Source organism: Chiloscyllium plagiosum, unplaced genomic scaffold (assembly GCF_037043375.1).
Source record: "Chiloscyllium plagiosum isolate Xiang-an unplaced genomic scaffold, Cpla_swu_hap1 HiC_scaffold_25, whole genome shotgun sequence".
In the NCBI taxonomy this organism is placed as follows: domain Eukaryota; kingdom Metazoa; phylum Chordata; class Chondrichthyes; order Orectolobiformes; family Hemiscylliidae; genus Chiloscyllium; species Chiloscyllium plagiosum.
Genome location: NW_028270163.1, coordinates 47,215,977 through 47,234,966, shown reverse-complemented (window position 1 = coordinate 47,234,966; position 18,990 = coordinate 47,215,977).

Here is an 18,990-nt window from a genome sequence, read left to right as displayed (position 1 = left end):
TCCACACTAAAGCCCTCTGCTCAGTTGGCACAACTGGAATTGGTTTTCATTTTGGTTGGTATATCTTCCTGAGACCCATAAACAAGATGGAAACTCAACTCAACTTACTGCTTAACATGTGTTCCTTAAACTCATGCCCTTAAGAGATTGAAGGATGCCCCCTTCTTCTGTTTCTAGTGCTTTTGCCTTAATGATTTCTCAGTTAGCCGGGACATCTCTCTGTCCAGACTGTATCGAGACGGTGAATACTTCTTCTGTTAGAGACTTCTCTCTGAATGACCATTACACTGCCTGACTTCTTCTGGGTTGTACTGACACTCTGTGGAACTGAACTCTTATTGTTTTGCAATAGCAGTTTTATTTTAACCACTCCATGACTCTTTCTTTCCTAAAACACTGAATTATTAACCTCAAGCATTTAAAGACCTCATTTAAATACAAGTGAACACTTCTCCAGACACCCTGTGTCACTTACAGAACAAATCTAAAATGAAACTACAAACAGTTCTGAATAAAGGTCACTGGATGTTAACTCTGATTTCTCTCCACAGATATTGTCAGACCATGTTGAGATTTTCCAGCAATTTCTCTTTTTCTTTCTAAAAACAGTCACCCCTGCGTAACACACAAAATAATGACATAATTTCAACTTTAAGCTATACATTGTTTTTCTAGTTTAGAACCCAAACTCCCATACAACAATAATAGATTAATAACCTTCACCATAATCTGCTGAAGAATCTTTACAATCTCACTGAAACCACCAGTGACCCAGTGATAGAATCAAAGACAGATTCTAAAAAATGGATGAACACAGCTCAGCAAAGTGCATGCATGTTTTAAGTGTCATTTTGAGTAAAACAAAGCTTTAGTGTCTATCGAAAGGATACATGCAGAAAAGTTCAAATAATTTATATAATAACACACAATGCGATTGCAAACAGTTCTTCACTTTCTTGTATTAATAGAAAGGATCTTTCGAATAAATATCAGCATCTCTAAACCACCTAATTGTACATTGATTGATTATATTGTAATGCCAATTTCTTAAAATTCCTCCAACTGTATCACTTTTTTTTACATTAAACATTGCACCATTCTTCATATCCAGCTATCATTTCTGCAGGTATGCACACAAAATCTATCATCTGCTGTCACCTCTATACCTTTGAACTTCATAGGGATATGAATAGAAAGTGGCCCAATGATAAATTATTTCATTATAATCCTTTCATACTCTTTATATGTGCGTGTGTGTGCAATTTCAAACTTCACACATTTCAACAACGCTCAGTAATTTAATAAAGTAAATCAGTAAAACTGATTTAAATTTCACTGAAGAAAGTCATGTTTACTGAGAGGCGTAGGCCGTGAATCAGAAATCTTTCTTGGGATTGAACTGTAGGTCACTAGCCATTCCACATAGCAAACCTGGTCTCACCTACTCACATTTCAGCAAGAAAGATATTTCACTTTCTTGATAGATAAAGAGGCAACTTTATTTCAATGTCTTTTTAAGACTATAAATGCTGTAATATGAACAAATATGCATCACCTAATTGAGACGTATATGAAATAATGTTGTTTTCACCATTCTTTAATATCCAATTGACACATAATTTGATAATAGCAACAAAAATGTCCTCACACAGCTTTTGAAAAATGGCTCAATGGAGATTTTGAAAATTACTGATATTGACTCCCACTGCAATCCGATCTCATATTTGATGGGAACTTGAGGTAACTCAATTTTCCTGGTGTCTGCTTCCAGCTGAGATAGGTTTCTGAACCTTAATACAAAGACAATGGACTTGGGTTGATATAGAGAGTAAAGTTAAAATGGCTGCATTTTTTACTCAATACAATTTCAGTAACTAGGAAACATATCTTTGATTCAGGAAAAGTGGAAAGGAAATCTAAAATCATGATCAGAAAATAAATAAAAATAAAATAAGATTATGTCAGTCAAGATATTCAAAGATAAAAACATATGTAAAAGTAAAAATGCTGTAAATTTATCTTCTCTCTCAAAGAAGCACATGTCAACCAGAGAAATCTTAAAGAAAATTCTTTTAAAACATTAAAACTTGCTATATTGTCATACAGCACAGAAACAGACCCTTTGGTCCAACTTGTCTGTGCTGACCAGATATCCTAATCTGACCTTGTCCCATTGGCCAGCATTTGGTCCATTTCCTTCTAAACTCTTCCTATTCATATACCCTTCCCGATGCCTTTTAAATGCTGTAATTGTACCAGCCTCCACCAGTTCCTCTGGCAGCTCATTCCATTCATGCACTACCTTCTACATGAAAAAGTTACCCCTTAGGTTTCTTTTAAATCTTTCCCCTTTCACTTTAAACCCATGCCCTCTAATTTTGGACTATGCCACCCTAGGGAAAAGACCTTGTCTATTTACCCTATCCATGCCTCTCATGATTTTCTAAATCTCTATAAGGTCACCCTTCAGACTCCAAAGGTCCAGCCAAAAAAGCCCCAGCCTATTCAACGTCTTCCTTTAACTCAAACCCTCCAGTCCCGCTAACATTCTTGTTATTCTTTTCAGCACCCTCTCACGTGTAACAGCATCGTTTCTATAGAAGAGTGACCAGAATTGTACATAGTATTCTAAAAGTGGCCTCACCAATGTCCTGTACAGCCACAAGTCCTATACTCAATGTTCTGACCAATGAAGGCTAGCGTGCCAAATGCCTTCTTCACCACCCTGTCTACTGTGACTCTGCTTTCAAGGAACTAGGCACCTGCACCCGTAAATCTCTTTGCTTGGCAACATTCCCCAAGACCTTACCCTTAAGTGTATAAGTCCTGCCGTGATTTGCCTTACCAAAATGCAACACTGCACATTTATCTAAATTAAACTCCATGTGCCAATCCTCAGTCTATTGGCCTATCTGATCAAAGTTCTGTTATACTCTGAGATAATCTTCTTCACTGTCTACTACACCACTGATTTTGGTGTCATCCGCAAACCTACTATCCATGCCTCCTATATTCACATTCAAATCATTTATATTAACTACATAAAACAATGGACTCAGCACCAATTCTTGTGTTACACAGGTGGTCATATGCTTCTAGTCCAAACTAACAACCCTCTACTACCATCCTCTGTCTGCTACCTTCAACTCAGTTTTGTATCGAATTGGCTAGCTCCCCCTGGATCCCATGTGATCTAACCTCACTAACCAGTCGACCCTGCGGAACTTTGTTGAATGTTTTGCTGAAGTCCATATGGACAATGTCTGCTGTTCTGCCTTCAGCAATCGTCTTTGTCACCTCTTCAAAAAATTCCATCAAGTTAGTGAGACACAATTCACCAGGAGAAAACCATAACAAACCAAAGGAGAAAAGAAACAGCAACATTTCAATTATTCCATGTCATAAATTGTAATAGAGAAGGGCAATTGTTCTGTCAATCTGATCAATACTTGTATCTCAAGTAAAAACAGATTAAAATGTCTTTCATTTCACTGCTGTTCAAGGGATCTTTCAGTATACAAACTTTACACATTACCCAAAATGTAACACTGAATACATTTCAAAATTAACTGATTGACTCTAAAGTACTTCAGAATGTCTGAGAACCGAGAGGCAAGAAGAAATTTAGAATCATATTTCATCCTTTCATTCCGTGAAAGTCAGTGCATGTTGAGTTGGGAAGTCGTGGTTAAGTAATGCCATGTTTGAGCTTTAGCTCTTCATTTCTTTTTGTATTGATTTGGAGACGCCGGTGTTGGACTGGGGTGTACAAAGTTAAAAATCACCCAACACCAGGTTATAGTCCAACAAGTTTATTTGGAAGCACTAGCTTTCGGAGCATTGCTCCTTCATCAGGTGGTTGTGACATATCACCTGATGAAGGAGCAGCGCTCCGAAAGCTATTGTCTCCAAATAAACCTGTCGGATTATAACCTGGTGTTGTGTGATTTTTAACTTTTTTTTTGTGCGCAGTGATCTTAAACAAATGAAGCATCTGTCAAAATGATGAGTAACAGGAGGTTGCTGCAGTATGACTGTCAGCCACTGGTAAGGTACAATAGGCAATTCCAAAGTTCATTTCCAAAGAGAAGTTATAACCGACTCAAAAGTTAACTCTGATTCTTCCACCACAAATGCTGCCAGACCTACTGAGTTTCTCTGGCACTTTTTGATTTTATGAACATTCAAGGAACAAGAGTGGGCTGGTTTTATTCCAAATCGCCAGCATCTGTACTATTTTATCTTTGCTTGTGTGCAATTTGTCATTTCGCTTTGTAATCTTACTTTTGTCATTCATCCATTTCCCACCTGAAAGAATCTGTGGAAATTGGCCACGACTGTTTTTCCTACATTGGTTTCAATGTGCTGGCTGACTTTTCTGTCCTCTTACCCACTTCGTTCACTTCACCAGCACCATTCAAATTCACAAAATATAGACATTCAGCCCATCAAACCTGTGTCAGCCCTTTCAAAGAGCTTGGTGAAACTCCTTGGCAATGCCTTTCCTATTTCACTGCAAATCTTTCTCCTTCAAAAATTTGTCCAATTTACTTTTCTGGACAACTGTTGAATCAAAATCCATCATCGGATTAGAAAGTGCATTAATGTCACCTCATGGAAAAAATTCTTTCCTCCATTAGTTCTTTTGCCAATCACCTGAAAATGTTGCACACTGGATATGGAACTTAAAGTCATTTGAAACATTTTTCCTTGATTTACTCTACTTCAACCCTTCAGTTCTTTATACCTCCTCTGCTGTAAGGATAACCTTTTGAAACTAGATTTTTATTTTGCATAGTAGGAGTGGAGAGGTAATCCCACAATACTAAGGCAGTGGTTAGCATGACTGCATTGAGACATCAGGTACCTGGGTTTGATTCCACTCTTGGAGCGGAGTTTGCTCCCCGTGTCTGTGTGGGTTTCCTCTAGGTGTTCCGGTTTCCTCCCACAGACCAAAGATGCTAAATTGCCCCATAGCATGCAAGGGTATGTCTAGGTGGCATACTGTTCGTTGGGTCAGTGCAGGCTTGATGGGCCAAATGGCCTCTATCTGCACTGTAGCGATTCATTTCTATGATTCTACTCTGTTGCACATCTTCATGTGGATTGTTGCTGAATGTAGGGCAGGTACCCACACCAATGTGACTGATGACTAAAATTTAATTTTCCATTCGACAAGAAAATGTGCAAATTCCAGTTTGCTCTCTGTTTTGTTAGATCGAACCTTATGTTATTTATTTTACAGTTCACCTGTAGTCTTAGTAGCCGGAAATAATCATTACCTCCCACACAGAGATAGTATCTGAGTAAACTGTAACATAAAAAATATGTCAAGACAATAAAGAGAAATGGTTTCCCGTTAATAACTTATTACTTGTTCTGCCAAATTTATTTTTGCATCATTTCATCCTTTCACATTACATTCAAATCCTTCGTTTCATATACTATTATTCTCTTGCTATTTAATTTTCTAAGGTGCACAAACATTGGTTTTCACATTCACCCTGTCACTGATGAAGAACAATTCCAGCCTTTTTTAATGATTTTATGTTCCTGACCTTCTTCAAAAGACCTCATGTTATGTTTCTCCCTTCATTCATCATCTTGTCATTCCTGCACTGAGTTTAGGCTTGTTCCTGTGGTCAATACATCTTTGAAATTTTAACAATACAGAGAAGCCGATCAAAAAAAGATTCACAATTGTAAGGCACTTTGCTATATCCCAGAATGTCCCAAAAAACTTAACAGCAAAGCTTTCCAAATGTGGTCAATGTTGCTGACGCCCATTTTGCAAAGAGCAAGATCCCATAAATTTAATAGACACTGGAAAATATGAGTTTTAGAGTTGTAGAGCACAGAAACAAACCCTTCAGTCCAATCAGTCCGTGCTGACCATAATCCCAAACTAAACAAGTCCCACCTGCCTGCTGTTGGCCCAAATCCCTCAAACATTCCTTACTCGTGTACTTCTCCAAATGACTTTTAAACATTGCAACTGATCCTGCACCTACCACTTCCCCTGGAAGTCCAATCCACACACAAACCACTCACTGTGTAAAAAAGTTGCATCTTGTATTCTTTTTAAATCTTTCCCCCCTCACCTTAAAAATATGCCCTCCTCCCAGTCTTGAAATCCCTCAACCCAGGGAAAAGACACCTGCCATTCACCTTATCTGTGTCCCTCATGATCTTAAAAATCTCTATAAGGTCACCCCTCAGCCTCCTACGCTCCAGTGAAAACAGTCCCAGCCGAGCCAGCCTCTCCTTATAACTCAAAGCCTCCATTCCCGGCAGCCTCCTTGCAATTCTTTTCTGAACCCTGGTCTTCTTCTTCCAAATTTTGGCATGGGATCTTTTTAGGTCTATGTGACAGGGGAGAGGGCATTTCTGGCAGTCCAGCACTCCCTCAGTACTGCACTGATGATTTGCTCAAATCTCTGGAATCATTGAATAGTCTGTCAAATCAATCATTGGCCAAACCTGGGTTCCAAGGGAAGGCAGTCTTGGAGCAGTTTGCCGTGTTTCTCTGGTTGACCGGCCTGTCATAGAGTCCCTGGAGAAATGACGCGTTCTGGAGGAGGGTTAGATTACTAGATTACATACAGTGTGGAAACAGGCCCTTCGGCCCAACAAGTCCACACCAACCCTCCGAAGAGCAACCCACCCAGACCCATTCCCCTATATTTACCCCTTCACTTAACACTACGGGCAACTTAGCATGGCCAATTCACCTAACCTGCATATTTTTGGACTGTGGGAGGAAACCGGAGCACCCGGAGGAAACCCACGCAGACATGAGGAGAATGTGCAAACTCCACACAGACAGTTGCCTGAGGCGGGAATTGAACCTGGGTCTCTGGCGCTGTGAGGCAGCAGTGCTAACCACTGTGCCGCCATGCCGCCCAAGGGGTGATGGAACAGTAGGTCAACAGCTTGAGGAGGGAAGGAAAGGAGAAAGTTGGTGAGGAAGAAAACAAAATCAAACAAATAAAATAGAACCCAATCTTCGAAGCAGGAAGTGGCAGTAAACTGATACAGAACAAGAAAGTGCTGAGGGTGAGAAAAATTGGTTTTACCGTTGCCCCAAAGCTGTGCTGACAACTTCTAATTGTACGCACAAAAGTTATTCAAAATAGTTTCGCAAATATTTCTGCAATAGTTTCCACAGCTCACTTTAAGATAACAGTAGTAATTGGTATAAAATTGTAATCTTAATAAAATACTCACAAGAACTCACAATAATGTACTAAAGGAAATAAAATTGCACAATGCTTGGAATACATACCAGGTTTGTCAGCATCTGTATAAAGCAGTGTCTTTTCTTTATTCATTCAAGGGATGTGGGTATTACTAGCCAGGCCAGCATTTATTGCCCATCCCTAATTGCCCAGAAAGCAGTTAAGAGTCAACCACAGTTCCATCCTGAAAGGACACTAGTGAACCCGTCTAGTTAAACCAGCATTAGTCATGTCTCTCTAATGAGAGAGCAGCCCTATGGTCTGGTAAGACTATGGCGACTTTATCTATGGCAACCATGAGCAGCATGGTGGCTCAGTGGCTAACACTGTTGCCTCTAAGGGACCTGGATTCAATTCTCAGCCTGTGTAGAGTCTGTACATTCTTCCCTTGTCTGCGTGGGTCTCCTCCGGGTGCTCTGATTTCCTCCCACAATCCAAAAATGTGCAGCCTAAGTGGATTGGCTATACTAATTGCCCAATCTTGTCCAGGGATGTGCAGGATAGATGGATTAGCTTGGGAAATGCATCATGGTAGAGTGGGGGGATGCTCTTCGAGGGATTGGTAAAGACTTAATAGGCTGACTGGTCTCTTTCTGCACTTTGGGATTCTATACCTTTATTGGAAACTACACGTATTAATAAACAGGTCCTGCTCTTCGCAGGCAGAAAGAACATTCACCAATGCTGTGCCTGTTTCAACTTATTAAAATAGGTGACAGCCATTCTCCAGTTAATTTCTCAGGTAATGCCTTGGCCAATCCAAGTTAACTTTCCTGGTTTAATTTTGAACAAAGTTTTCCAATTAATTGTCAGTCATCAGTTGAAACTTTATTGCTGGAACAGCACAGCAGGTCAGGCAGCATCCAGGGAACAGGAGATTCGACGTTTCGGGCACAGGCCCTTCTTCAGGAATGAGCAGAGAGTGTTCAGCAGGAGAAGATAAAAGGTAGGGAGGAGGGACTTGGAGGAGGGGCGTTGGAAATGTGATAGGTGGAAAGAGGTCAAGGTGAGGGTGATAGGTCGGAGTAGGATGGAGGCGGAGAGGTCAAGAAGAAGACTGCAGGTCAGGAAGGCGGTGCCGGGCTGGAGGGATCCGGCTGAGACAAGGTGGGGGGAGGGGGGATGAAGAAACTGGTGAAGGGTTCCCAGTCGGAAGATAAGACGCTCCTCCTCCGACCGTCGGGTTGTTGTGGTTTGGCGGTGGATGAGTCCAATGACCTGCATATCCTCGGTGGAGTGGGAGGGGGAGTTGAAATGCTGTGCTACAGGTTGGTTGGGTTGGTTCGTCCGGGTGGCCCAGAGGTGCTCTCTGAATCGCTCCGCAAGTAGGCGGCCTGTCTCCCCAATATAGAGGAGGCCACACCGGCTGCAGCGGATGCAGTAGATGATGTGGGTGGAGGTGCAGGTGAATCTGTGGCGGATATGGAAGTTTCCTTTGGGGCCTTGGAGAGAAGTGAGGGGGGAGGTGTGGGCGCAAGTGTTGCACCTCCTGCGGTTGCAAGGGAAGGTGCCGGGAGTGGAGGTTGGGTCGGTGGGGGGTGTGGATCTGACAAGGGAGTCGCGGAGGGAGTGGTCTCTACGGAAAGCTGATAGGGGAGGGGAGGGAAATATATCCTTGGTGCTGGGGTCTGTTTGGAGGTGGCGGAAGTGACGGCGGATGATGCGCTGTACGTGGAGATTGGTGGGGTGGTAGGTGAGGACCAGTGGGGTTCTGTCCTGGTGGCGGTTGGAGGGGCGGGGCTCAAGGGCGGAGGAGCGGGAAGTGGAGGAGATGCGGTGAAGGGCACCGTCGACCACGTCGGGGGGGAAATTGCGGTCCTTGAAGAAGGAGGCCATCTGTGTTGTACGTATTTTGAACTGGTCCTCCTGGGAGCAGATGCGGTGGAGTCGAAGGAATTGGGAGAATGGGATGGCATTTTTACAGGGGGCAGGATGGGAGGAGGTGTAGTCCAGGTAGCTGTGGGAGTCGGTTGGTTTGTAGTAGATGTCCGTGTTGATTCGGTCGCCTGAGATAGAAACAGAAAGGTCTAGGAAGGGGAGGGAGGAGTCCGAGACTGTCCAGGTGGATTTGAGGTTGGGGTGGAAGGTGTTAGTGTAGTGGATGAACTGTTCAACCTCCTCGTGGGAGCACGAGGTAGCGCCGATACAGTCATCAATGTAGCGAAGGAAAAGATGGGGGGTGGGGCCGGTGTAGTTGCGGAAGATGGATTGTTCCACATACCCTACGAAGAGGCAGGCATAGCTGGGGCCCATGCGGGTGCCTATGGCTACTCCTTTTGAGGAGCCAACCTCAAATTCACCTGGACAGTCTCGGACTCCTCCCTCCCCTTCCTAGACCTTTCTGTTTCTATCTCAGGCGACCGAATCAACACGGACATCTACTACAAACCAACCGACTCCCACAGCTACCTGGACTACACCTCCTCCCATCCTGCCCCCTGTAAAAACGCCATCCCATTCTCCCAATTCCTTCGTCTCCGCCGCATCTGCTCCCAGGAGGACCAGTTCAAAATACGTACAACACAGATGGCCTCCTTCTTCAAGGACCGCAATTTCCCCCCCGACGTGGTCGACGGTGCCCTCCACCGCATCTCCTCCACTTCCCGCTCCTCCGCCCTTGAGCCCCGCCCCTCCAACCGCCACCAGGACAGAACCCCACTGGTCCTCACCTACCACCCCACCAATCTCCACGTACAGCGCATCATCCGCCGTCACTTCCGCCACCTCCAAACAGACCCCAGCACCAAGGATATATTTCCCTCCCCTCCCCTATCAGCTTTCCGTAGAGACCACTCCCTCCGCGACTCCCTTGTCAGATCCACACCCCCCACCGACCCAACCTCCACTCCCGGCACCTTCCCTTGCAACCGCAGGAGGTGCAACACTTGCGCCCACACCTCCCCCCTCACTTCTCTCCAAGGCCCCAAAGGAAACTTCCATATCCGCCACAGATTCACCTGCACCTCCACCCACATCATCTACTGCATCCGCTGCAGCCGGTATGGCCTCCTCTATATTGGGGAGACAGGCCGCCTACTTGCGGAGCGATTCAGAGAGCACCTCTGGGCCACCCGGACGAACCAACCCAACCAACCTGCAGCACAGCATTTCAACTCCCCCTCCCACTCCACCGAGGATATGCAGGTCATTGGACTCATCCACCGCCAAACCACAACAACCCGACGGTCGGAGGAGGAGCATCTTATCTTCCGACTGGGAACCCTCCAACCGCAGGGGATGAACTTGGACTTCACCAGATTCTTCATCCCCCCTCCCCCCACCTTGTCTCAGCCGGATCCCTCCAGCCCGGCACCGCCTTCCTGACCTGCAGTCTTCTTCTTGACCTCTCCGCCTCCATCCTACTCCGACCTATCACCCTCACCTTGACCTCTTTCCACCTATCACATTTCCAACGCCCCTCCTCCAAGTCCCTCCTCCCTACCTTTTATCTTCTCCTGCTGAACACTCTCTGCTCATTCCTGAAGAAGGGCCTGTGCCCGAAACGTCGAATCTCCTGTTCCCTGGATGCTGCCTGACCTGCTGTGCTGTTCCAGCAATAAAGTTTCAACTTTGATCTCCAGCATCTGCAGACCTCACTTTCTCCACTGTCAGTCATCACCCAACTGGTGCATTCACCAAGACAAAGCCTCTACCAATTGGAGGCCACTTACCAACCAACCAATCAACACTCTTTACTCATAGAGTAAGAAAATATAGTTCTCCTTTACAATGGCATTCTTAGAAATGTCCCAATGAATGGAAAATAAAAAGCTTCAACAAAATATGTGCTTTTTTTTCAGAAATAATCAAATCCTGTGCTACTATTTATCATGTCTGGTCATTTATGGAAATAAAACACATAGTTTGTGGTGAGGTGTTTGTTATCTATAAAGTAGTATTTCCAAATGACGAAAGGGTCTCTGATATTAGAAAATTCCTGTCAGTTCAATGAAGTCCTATTTATTCGTCACCACAGAGGTTTAAATGATTGTAAATGGAGGCGTTCCAATAGTACCAATCACAACCGAGTTTTCTACCGTCACTAGGTGGAGCAAACAGGTTCATCAGAGAGTCCATTTTGTGCCAGGATTCACCCCATTTATTTGGTTCATCCCATATGTTAAAGGATAGTGGGGACACAGCTATCCACTGGGTAACTGTAATGAATGGTACTGTATCGCTTTTCACAAACAATTTTCAGATGAAGGAGGTTACTCAGGATTTAATGAGAAGGTGGGGAACAGAAGTGCAGGAAATAGCCTTTGTTGTTCCAAGGAATAAACCGCAGTGATTCAAGAAGGCAGCTGACCACCATCTTCTCAAGGGCCACTAGGATGGGCAACAAATGGTGGCACAATCAATGAGGCTCACATTCTTTGAATGAACTAAAAATGCTAGATTATCCCAGATTCTCAACTCTTGCAATTTTGGTTGACAACCATTTCTCTTACATCTTCTTTTCGACACACTTAATGTAATGCTTTTAGTTTTTCAGAATAAAATCCCTTGGCGAAATATTCCTATTTTATCTGAATGAATAACATAACTGAGTGCTCAGATAAAACTTTTGTCACATTGAAGATCTTCCACTCGTTCTGCTAACACAAAGGACTTATCACAAAATCCCATCTGTACGTATGGCCTGGTGCATTTTTCCTGTAAGTAACAGAAACTTGAACCAATTTGAATGGAAATCAAAGCTGTGAATAAAGGGTGAGTGAAAGGTAGCTGCTATATATTATATCCTGTTCTGGTGGCAACACACTGTTTTCTACAGCTGTTACATGCTAGAGTGTGATAAAGAAAATTAGAACATTGTGGAAAAGTAGAGGTGCTCCATTAGTACCTTCAAGTGAGATAAATATACTTGACATTAAAATTTCATTAGAATTTACCAAAGTATTTTGATGAAGGATCTAATCCATAAAGCATTCATTCAGCTTCATGAGGGGAGGTAATGGCCTAGTGGCATTATTGTTAGACTATTAATCCAGAGACCCAGGTGATATTCTGAGCACCACAATTTAAATCCTGTCATAGTGGAATTTGAATTCAATAAACATATGGAATCAAAAGATGATGATTATGAAATGATTGATGAGGAAAAATCAATCATGCAAGGGGAGAGATTGAGAAGGAGAATGCACCATGCTCACCTCAGCCAGTGTGAGAATTGAACCCAAGCTGCTGACATCATCACTTTGCATTAGTCAACAGAGCTAAATTGACCCTGAAGTATACATATAAGTGGGTCACACTGCGAGCCAGTCTGACAATCTTAAATTAGCTGTCAGCATAATTTTTAACGTACTCGGGTTTATTTAACAAATGCTGTTAAAATTGCAGACTCACATCTAATATTGCACGCTGTGTTTTGCTGGTTTGATATAGTTAGTGTCTTGCCTGTTGCAAACACGCAAAGGGATATCCTCTTTGGGATCTACAAATTATACATTGGTGTTATTTTCTCAGCAATATTCAAGAGGTGTTAAACAAGAATTTTGTGTCATATGGTTGAATCCCTTTGAAAAGACATGACCACAAAATCTGGGCTGGTTCTTTACTACGGCACTGAGGCAATGCTGTGCAATCTGAATGGAATCCATCTTTTAATCAAGATATGTAAATGAGTGCCTCTGGATCCCGTAGCATTCTTATCAGGGAAAAGGGAGTTCACCTTGGTATCCACCCAATATTCATTCCCAATCAACATCACTGAAATAGCTTATCTAGTAATTATCACATTGCCATTGATATAACAGTAGCTACGCTTCAAAATTACTTAATTGGCTGTAAAATGCTTAGGGATTTTCCAAAACACACAAAAACAGAGATTGCTGGAGAAATTCAGCATGCCTGGCAGCATTTCAGGAGAGAAAACAGTGTTAATTAGATTACATTACATTACAGTGTGGAAACAGGTCCTTCGGCCCAACAAGTCCACACCTACCCGCCGAAGCGCAACCCACCCATACCCCTACATTTACCCCTTACCTAACACTACGGGCAATTTAGCATGGCCAATTCACCTAACCTGCACATCTTTGTGACTATGGGAGGAAACCGGAGCACCCGGAGGAAACCAACGCAGACACGGGGAGAACATGCAAACTCCACACAGTCAGTCGCCTGAGGCGGGAATTGAACCCGGGTCTCTGACGCTGTGAGGCAGCAGTGCTAACTGCTGTGCCACCGTGCCGCCCTTATTTCAAGTTCAACAACCCTTTAGAACTGCACTGAAAATGCTGACTCTGCTTCCTCTCCACAGATGCAGCCAGACCTGCTGAGTTTCTTCAGCAATTTCTGTTTTTGTGTGTTTCAGATTTCCACCACTCTTTGTTTAATTTTAGGGATTTACCAATGACATCATTTCATGAAAATCAAAAATACTTTTTTTTTTGATTTTGTGTGTTCCTGTGTAACAAGGATTGTAGGAAAATGATTGGCAATGTTTAAAGTTCAAAGATTGCAAGTGTTATCACTACACTAACAACCTAAGTATGATTGCTGATTAATCAAAAAAAGCCAATGCATTGTTATGATGTTGGATCAGAACCGTGGAGAATTCACAGGCATTTAGTTACATTCAATTCCTAAATGTGCTTCTTTTAAAAACAAAAGGACTACAGTAGAGAAATAAAAACTGTGGATGAAAATTCAGTGAGTATTCAGTAAAGTCCTATGTGAATTCCAAGGAAAGTTAGTCTCTATGAAGTGACAGGAAAACCTCAAACAGGGAGGGGCTAAATCCGAAGTGATACCAAGGGAGCTGGTCATCCCCTCTCTCAGCAGACAGCCATTTGCCTCAGAATCTGCTGCTTTACCCTCTGGGAGTGTATGAAAGAAAAGGCTTAAAAACCGACTGTGTCACTAGTCTGTGTGTGTTGTTGGCTGGACATTCAAGTGTGGGAGGTCAGAGTGCTATGAGGGCCACTGCTTTAAGGACACATTTTTAAACACCTCTAAAACAAAAGATTCTCTCTCACTCTGAATGGTAGAATTCAATTACTATCAAAAGAACTCAGAGCAACAGATTGTTCATCAACCTGCAAAACCAAGAATCTCAAAATCAACTACTCAACTGCTAATATCATCACTACTGTTGCTAATTAATCAGGACTGCAACATCACCTTATCTGTTTTTCATGAACAATTCAGTAACTGATAATTCCATTACTTTGCTCTTTTTGGAGGTACATCTTATTTCTAATTTGTGTGTAAAGGCGTTGTGTTTTTTAAAAAATTTCATTTCTTAACTAATTCATTCACCCTTTCTGTTAATTCAAGGAAGTCTGGTTAAATTGGCTCCTTTGTTCATTTAGGTCTGGGGGAAGGTATTTACAAAGGAAAGGATCCTTTTTAAATTAACGTTATTGTAACTATCCCAACATAGAGTCATAGAGTTAATTTTCCCAGATGCACTCCGTTGTCCAGCGACACATGAATTCGAAAACAGCAAAGGCAGTAACTGTGCAGGTTCTCTCTCTCTCTCTCTCTCTCCTGCACTGTCCTCACCATGTGCTTCCTTTGTCTGCTCTTCTCCCTTTTAAAACTACTGTTGTTTTGACTTTTTTTTCCAAAGTTCCAAAACAATGCAACAGCATATAAAACAGGAATTGCTGCTCTTGGAATTCGAGGAAATCACCTCCAGCACTTAAAATATCTCAAAAAAAGAAGCAGCTCTTACAGCCAAAAATTTTTCCAGTCCTCCAGCAGGTAGGTTAATAACCAAGGAGAGCCAGTATATCCCACCTCATTCAGGAGCTGGACGGTTTGGGGTATCCTGTGCAGAACCTGAACAAATTAGAGAACCTCATCAGGAGCTTGGTTGTAAATGTAATTTACAATAGCCTTTGATGCTACAATAGGTAAATGTATGCTGTGGGGTCACCTGCTGGACAATAAAGATAATTGCAATTGTTTAAAAAGTTCCATTAAAATGTTCTTGTTTAGAGAAAGTACTAAAATATCCAAGAATTATTTTTATTAAATTAGGATTAGGTTTAATGTTAGGATTAGGTTTAAGGTCACAAATCATATGATCAGCAGGACCTTTACAATATGATTACCAGTCCTATATGAATAATTTAAATTAATGCTATAAATTCTAGATTTTGGTAAAGTTAACCATAACAGATTGAGACAGTGCCTGACAACAGCAAACTGGTCAAAACTAGTTTCTGCTAAAACTGCAGTGGAACAGCAGGCAGATTTTGTAAAAAAGAATTTAGCTCAGTAACCTATATCCAAGTTTCCTGATGATATAAAGATCAGTGATATAACAGATGGTGTAACCTGAAGAATAATATTCAAGAAGCTGATCGATGAGGTGAATAGCTGAACTGTGCCTGATGTATTTTCCTGCAGGTAAGTGTCTGTTCATACACTTTAGACCAAACAATATAAATCTAAATACTTTATCGGTGGTGAAATGCTCTGACCAATAGAGAATTAAAAAGATTTATGGGTCCTTATACACAAATAATTAAAATGGTCAGAAAGGTTAATGGAATGCTGGCCTTTATAAATTGAGGTCTGGAATATGAATGTGAGGATGTTTACTTTCTACAGCTATTCAAAGCACTGAACCATTATGTATAATCCTGAACACCACATCTTAGAAAAGATATATTGGCAGTGAAAGGACTGCAGTACAGACAAGACCTCCAAAACTTAGATAATGAGAAGTTACAGAAACAAGGTCTGTGTATCCTGGAATTTAGAAGTTTAAGAGGCATTTTGATAGAGGATGTTAGAATTTTGGAAGGAACTGAAAGGGTAATTGTTTAGAATTGGCATAGAGCCAGCTCTTTCAGAGCTTTTTCCTCATTTCCAGAAACTGCCACTGGGTGGCGAGAGATGCTAATTGAATGGTGTTTAATACTGTTGTTTATTGAAGTCTCTGCTGATGATTCTGCTGGAAATGAATATATGGTACAACTTCGATTATACAAACATGGATTATCTGAATTTCAGATTATCCAAACAAGATTTCAAGGTCCCAATGCTTGGGTAAACTGTGTTACCCAAACATTTGATTATTCAAACAAAATACTCCCTGCCTGTGTCATTCCGTTAATTGAGCTTGCCCTGTACAGAAATACCACAGCATAACACAGAGTCCCTACAGCATGGAAACAGACCATTTGGCCCAACCAACCTTCCGAAGAGTATCCCACTCAGACACATTCCCCCAACCTATAACTCTACATTTCCCATGACTAATGTATCTAGCCTAGACATCCCTGAACACGATGGGAAGTTTAACATGGCCAATTCACCTACCCTGAACATCTTTGGACCGAGGGAGGAAACCAGAGGAAAAACACACAGATACAGGGAGAATGTGCAAACTCCACACAGACAGTCGCCTGGCACTCCCTGGCGCTGTGAGGGACCTGAATAATCTGTTCTGTTCAGCTTTCTAATAGAGTTGTTATTCTGACCTCGTCTTTCATTTGTTGTCTTTTAACTATAATGTATGAATAGAGTGTGTTTTATTTCAAGACTGTCGTTCGACCAATCAAATTCCATCCAGAATGCAACACCTGGCATTTGCCTTTAAAATAACCAAAAGTTAGAACATAGAACATAGAACAATACAGCACAGAACAGGCCCTTCGGCCCACGATGTTGTGCCGAACATTTGTCCTAGCTTAAGCACCCATCCATGTACCTATCCAATTGCCACTTAAAGTTCGCCAATGATTCTGAATCTGCCACTCCCACAGACAGCGCATTCCATGCCCCCGCCACTCTCTGGGTAAAGAACCTACCCCTGACATCTCCCCTATACCTTCCACCCTTCACCCTAAATTTATGTCCCCTTGTAACACTCTGTTGTACCCGGGGAAAATGTTTCTGATTGTCTACTCTATCTATTCCCCTGATCATCTTATACACCTCTATCAAGTCACCCCTCATCCTTCTCCGTTCCAATGAGAAAAGGCCTAGCACGCTCAACCTATCCTCGTACGATCTATTCTCCATTCCAGGCAACATCCTGGTAAATCTTCTCTGCACCCTCTCCAAAGCTTCCACATCTTTCCTAAAGTGAGGCGACCAGAACTGCACACAGTACTCCAAATGTGGCCTAACCAAAGTCCTGTACAGCTGTAACACCACTTCACGACTCTTGAATTCAATCCCTCTGCTAATGAACGCTAATACACCATAGGCCTTCTTACAAGCTCTATCCACCTGAGTGGCAACTTTCAAAGATCTATGAACATAGACCCCAAGATCCTTCTGCTTCTCCACCTTACTAAGAATGCTACCGTTAACCCTGTATTCCGCATTCTTATTTGTCTTTCCAAAATGGACAACCTCACACTTGGCAGGGTTGAACTCCATCTGCCACGCCTCAGCCCAGCTCTGCATCATATCTAAGTACCTTTGCAGCCGACAACAGCCCTCATCACTATCCACAACTCCACCAATCTTCGTATCATCTGCAAATTTACTGACCCACCCTTCGACACCCTCTTCCAAGTCATTAATAAAAATTACAAACAGCAGAGGACCCAGAACCGATCCCTGCGGAACTCCACTTGTAACTGGGCTCCAGGTTGAATATTTACCATCTACCACCACTCTCTGACTTCGACCGGTTAGCCAGTTTTCTATCCAACTGGCCAAATTTCCCTCTATCCCATGCCTCCTGACTTTCCGTATAAGCCTACCATGGGGAACCTTATCAAATGCCTTACTAAAATCCATGTATACTACATCCACTGCTCTACCCTCATCCACATGCTTGGTCACCTCCTCAAAGAATTCAATAAGACTTGTAAGGCAAGACCTACCCTTCACAAATCCGTGCTGGCTGTCCCTAATCAAGCAGTGTCTTTCCAGATACTCATAAATCCTATCCCTCAGTACCCTTTCCATTACTTTGCCTACCACCGAAGTAAGACTAACTGGCCTGTAATTCCCGGGGTTATCCCTATTCCCTTTTTTGAACATGGGCACAACATTCGCCACTCTCCAGTCCCCTGGTACCACCCCTGTTGACCCTGTTAGGGTCTAGGATATCTTCTAAATATATATTGAAGGGGTTCTCTCTGGTCCATAACAAACTGGGAATTTGCCTGGGATCAAAATCTCTCATTCCAGGTTGAGTTTAGGGTTATTGGACTCCAACGCAGCAAGTCATGAGTCATAGAATCATAGAGATGTATAGCATGGAAACAAACCCTTCGGTCCAACCCGTCCATGCCAACCAGGTATCCCAACCCCAATCTAGTCCCACTTGCCAGCACCTGGCCCATGTCCCTCCAAACCCTTCCTATTCATATACCATCCAAATGCCTTTTAAATGTTGCAATTGTACTAGGCTCCACCACATTCTCTGGCAGCTCATTCCATACATGTGCCACCCTCTGCATGAAAAGGTCTCTTGCATATCTTCCCCCTCTCACCCAAAACCTATGCCCTCTAATTCTGGACTCCCCCACCCCAGGGAAAATACTTTGTCTATTTATCTTATCCATGCCCCTCATAATTTTGTAAACCTCTATAAGGTCACCCCTCAGCCTCCGACACTCCAGGGAAAACAGCCCCAGCCTGTTCAGCCTCTCCCTATAGCTCAAATCCTCCAATCCTGGCAACATCCTTGTAAATCTTTTCTGAACCCTTTCAAGTTTCACAACATTGTTGATTTTTAAAAAAAATTTTGGGTGTTGCATTCAGTTGGTTTACACAGAGTGTACCTTCGGTAATAATGGCTGTATCAGTCACTAAGGGTTTCCTG